The sequence below is a fragment of the Nicotiana tomentosiformis genome, chromosome 11, assembly GCF_000390325.3.
Source record: "Nicotiana tomentosiformis chromosome 11, ASM39032v3, whole genome shotgun sequence".
NCBI lineage: Eukaryota > Viridiplantae > Streptophyta > Magnoliopsida > Solanales > Solanaceae > Nicotiana > Nicotiana tomentosiformis.
This window is the reverse complement of record NC_090822.1, coordinates 63,232,328-63,237,540: the sequence shown is the minus strand read 5'-3', so window position 1 is coordinate 63,237,540 and position 5,213 is coordinate 63,232,328. Positions and strand designations below refer to the sequence as shown.

At 33.2% G+C, this 5,213-nt stretch overlaps 1 long non-coding RNA gene across 1 annotated transcript; it reads right to left on the bottom strand.

Annotated features, from left to right (window-relative positions):
• Positions 1-3,251: 3,251 nt before the first annotated feature.
• Positions 3,252-4,837, bottom strand: LOC138900932 (uncharacterized). The gene is made up of 2 exons (XR_011412293.1): positions 4,590-4,837; positions 3,252-3,653 (listed from the first exon to the last, which is right to left on the bottom strand). It is a non-coding gene; the product is annotated as an uncharacterized lncRNA (long non-coding RNA).
• Positions 4,838-5,213: the final 376 nt, after the last annotated feature.

Sequence of the window (5,213 nt, the reverse complement as noted above, 5' to 3'; positions counted from 1 at the left end):
TTAAGGATTATCTTAAAATACTACTCACTTTTAACATACTTTATATATTTTACTATCACGGTCATAGGGTACCTTATATGGTACTAGTTCATAAATATCGGATATTATAACTCGCACCGTATTTTATCCTAAAATAACAAACTTCGGCGATACTCAATTTCTTCGATTCGTTAATCCTCTGACCTTTATAATACTTACTTATCACTTGTTACAAATAGCATAAATGCTTATGGTCTCAAAATAATCTCACATAAAGAGTACAAATTTGCGTACGCTTAATTCTTAAAATGGTAAAAAGATAACCTTCTTTTCTTGTGAGAAAATAATTTCTATCTTTACAATAAAAAAAATATGATAAACTTTCTCATATTATGTGTATAATTGAAAGTAGTAATATTAATAACTATAATAAATCATATTATTTTTTTTAAACCGCTTTACAAAAATGTTCCACTAAAAATATAATATCAATATATATATATATATATATATATATATATATATATATATATATATATATATATATATATAACGGTATCAAGGTTATTAAATTTACGAGGTCTTACAATGACATAGTCACAAATTCTTTATAACCTCATGAATAGTCTTAATCCTTTCAAGCTCATATGGATTACTACGACTTATCCTAATATTAAAGTACCGGATGTAACATATGGTAAGTGGTATTTATGGTATCGGGCTGCACGCCATAGCCGATTTATTGATTCATGCCAGGATTTGGCTTATTTTAGCGCTTAGGCGGGATCGCCCCCTCCGGAGTCTGCACATCCACAGTTGGCGTAATGCCAGCATTTTCTTACATTTGGGTTGGAAATGCCCTGGTTTATTTGAATTCGGGCTGGATCTGCCCTGTTATGTGTTAATTTTTGGTGTAAAATCTGAAAACATGTCTAAATTCTTGTTGAAAGCATGTCTAAATTCTTGTACCTTCACTTGTAGACTATGAATTTCTGAGATATCACTGTCATATTTTCTGTAACTTCCGCACTGTTAATTGTTGAAAGTGGACTGTGATAATCGGACTCGTCACTACTTTCAGTCCAAAGGTTAGATTTATTACTTATTGAGTTGGTTGTACTCACGCTACACCTGCACCTCATGTGCAGATCCAGATGCTTCCGGTCACGGCGGTTGCTGAGTTGCAGAGGCCAGACTTCGGAGATCATCGAGGTAGCTGCTTGGCGTTCGCAGATCTTGACTCTCCTCCCTCATCTTTCAGTTATTTATTTAGTTTTACCTTCTAGACAGTGTATTAGACTATGTCATTTTGTATATGCTCATGTACTCAGTGGCACCCCGATTTTGGGAGAGGTTATGTATTGAGTTATGATTTCCTATCCTGTTTTTAAGAGATTTTCCTTTAATTAAACTGTTTTAGAATCATTCAAAGCTTAAAAGTGTTGAAATTGTTTGAGTAGTCAGCTTGACTTGTACTATGATAGGCGCCATCATGACAGGTTAGTTTTGGGTCATGATAGTACACGGGCGTAATATGAAAATTTATCAGTTTTAGCTATGTAGATTCCTTTCATGTCTTAATTGAGTTATCGCAACATGTTATTTTCATCATAATTAGTCTATTTTCACATGTTATACTTGTCTTATCTTTTACTTGCTAATTGCTCTACATGTTTAGTTGAAGATCTTATTTCCTTTATTCTGTATTCATTATTTAACCGTTGAACTCTTTACTTGAAGTTGTTATTCTTGGAATATCTTGTTGTTGAAATTAATATTGAGTTATGAAGGTCGTGATTCGCATTGAGGCAAAGTGTTAAGTTGTGAAATATTATTGTTGTTGAGTTATTCCCTACCGGTTATTATTGTTGAGACTATTGTGTTCTTTGTGGTTGAGCCATGGGCTCTTTATTGTGTTAAGTTGTGAACTCTTTATTGTTGGTTTCTTGGGCACTTGAGGTGCGATTTGTGATACGTTGTGAATTGATACGCATGCGGTAGTATAAGACTTTGGAGTTGAAACGCATGCGGTGAAATAAGGTGGGCTTGATACGCGTGGCTAGTAGAGTAACTACTAGAAGTCATGCAGTGTGATAAAGTGGGCTAAAATGCGGGATACTATTTTGCGAAAATAATTTTCAAAACTAAATGCAAAGCTCCCGCGGTGATATAAAGAAAGATTGTAATTTATTCTTGTGATTTGAGGCTACGAGGTTGTACCTCGGTAGTGACTCTTATTGATATTTCCCTATTGCTGCACTTGTCTTTGGTTGTTTTCTTCCCTTAGCATATCATTCCTTGTTTTTCTCTGTGCTGCATTATTTGCTTTAGTTCCGTGTAGCTAATCCTGATATGTTTCTTGTTGTTTCAATTTCATTACTACACTGCAATGCACTTGTACAGTTTCTTTTCTTATTTATTCTAGTAGGGCCTTGACCTGACCTCGTCACTACTCTATCGAGGTTAGGCTTGGAACTTACTGAGTACCTTTGTGGTGTACTCATGCTATGCTTCTGCATACCTTTTTTTCCATATCCAGGTACTTCCTACCAGACCAGGCATCAGTGAGTTGAGTCCGCAGGCCTCGGAGTCCCACTCCACCTGGATTATTTTATTTCCTTATCCTTATTTAGATAATAATGTATAGAGATATTCAATATCACTTCATAGTGCTTGTGACTTGTATTTCGCCGGGTTTTGTGCTATTGCTTATATACTGAGTTGTGGAGATCTTCTTTACATTAGTTGTTGAGTTTTGAGACTTTAATTACTATTTTAGTTATTTCCGCAAACTTGTTAGGCTTACCTAGTTTTAGAGGCTAGGTGCTGTCACGACATCCTATGGAGGGAAATTGGGGTCGTGACATCCACATCACAACATCAAGTGATCACTTTAAAAGAAGTCAAATAAGTATTTCTTAAACTAGAAAGCAAATCATGATCTAACTAGACATTCTTTTAGTAAGAGGGAATAATATTGGTGAATAGTCTTACCAGCAAAATGAATATTGTCTAGGAACTAACTTTGAACAGCCTTGACACACACCTGTGTATTAGTTTTGAAATAAAGTCACATTCAATTTGTCATCAGTTGACTTTTAACATAGCCAGAACCTTTAAAATGTGGCTACAAACAAAGTTTAGGTAAAATCCTACTTTAGACAATTAACAGTGAAAAGTTACAATAGAAAAACAATCAAAAATCAAGAACAAATAAGGGAAAAAACAAAGAGTTAAAAACAATCAAGATGTCTTCTAAAAGAAAGAACAAGTTGAGTTAAAAAAAGTAAACTTTAAAGTTTCAAATCATACCGTTTTTAACTAAAAACTGTATCATTTAGATTAGGTACAAACGAGAATGGAAGAAATTTAAAAGGCAAACTAAGACTATAGATCTACAGACTCAAAATATTGCTCAGTATTCTTAGAGTAACGCATACACCCTTCATTCACCTAAAAAATAAGCAAATTATAGTAACTCTTCATATTTTTATTTAGATCTACATTAATTAGGTATTCTTCCTTCCACATTATCATAAGTTCTTCACAAGTTACCACCTAATTAATTTCCAGTGAACTTTAGAAAGAAAGCAGCTCACATAGCTAGTACTCATTGTAGAAATACCGTCGAGATAGCCAGCAAAAAACATGAAAGTGCGAATCCTTCACATCCACTGCAAAATTTTGAAGGAGGATCCAAAAAAACTGCATTCAATCTCTTCATGTTTATGAGATAATATATATTAATTTCATATACAAAATCAAACTTGAAAGAGACTCGAGTAAATATGTATCAGCAAGCCATTGAAGCATGAATGGATAAATTCGTAATAAAAAAATCTCAAACAAAGATTTGCACCTCTGTCAACAGCAACCAAATATGCCACAGCAACACATCAAAACAAATCTGAATGGTAACTACGCAACTGACTACTGATGACATTGTTCTGATTGTTGATTAATTATCTAACATTTTAACTACCTAATGGAGCAGAATTACTATCAAGATGCTCAACGCCTATTAGATATTTGTGTATACAAACTTTTATATCTCCTGATATACAACACATGATTATCCCTCAAAACTAATTAAGGCAAAGTTTTCTTAAGTCTTCCAATCAACCATGAACCCCTAAACTATGAAAAAGATCCATTTTAAATAGAGTTATACAAAAAGCTTAATCCTTCTTAATTCCCATAATGCTTTCCGAAACAACTTGGAAATACTTGCTGACAGAAATTAGAACTAGAAAAACTTCATACAGGAAATTAACTATTCATTAATTCCAAACTAGTATGGGACCTATATGAATCATTCACATCATTCTGCTCTATTGAGACTCATTCATCAGTACAAAACGATTCATCTTTTGAAGAAAATTAGGGGTTCTCTATAACTTGAAAAGTTTTAATCCAACTCTCATTGCTACAAGGAAATACAATCCCTAAAATCAAGGTATCAGTCAAACAAAAATTACCATATCAAAAATTTCTCAACATAATTATATAAAGAGAAAAAAAAGAGAAACTTTACCTGACCAAAGATAAGAAAATGGTGTAGACAAAATAAAAAAATAATTAAAATGAGGGCTTTCATTTGAGAATCTTACGGAGCAGCAAACATCAAGGGAAGAGCGAGGGCCGGGAACGTACACTACTTCAAATTTCTTGGCAATTTCAGAATTCTACATCAAACATTTTGAAAGTTTTCTTCTATTCCCTATCTGATATTTTTGTTTCCCATTGCACATGAGCCTTAGATTCACACCCAATTTATTGTATTTGAAGAAAAAACTAACATTGTTGAAGAGGATAGCAAGTGAGAATCTGATAGAGAGGAGAGAAAATGGGCGTGTTTGTGCCCTAGATTTTTGGAATGTCTTTTAACTAGGAAAATTTTATTTTTAGGACGAAAATTTTAGCAACAAAAATAGCAACGGATATAATTTCTATTGCTAATAATAACTAGGGAAATTTTTGTTTTAGGAAACTAGCGGCAAAAATTTGCGTCACAACTAACTTTGGAATGTCTTGATAAGTAAAATGAATGCAGTGACCGATTTTTGACGTTAAATTCGTCGCTATGTTTTAATAATTTTTGTCGCACTACTTTTGTCGCTAATTTTGTAGGTAAAATATATGCGCTAATATTTAGCGCCAATGTTTAGCGACGAATATATGTTTTTGTCTCTAATTTGTAGCTATATTTGATATGAATTCTTTTGTAGCTTATT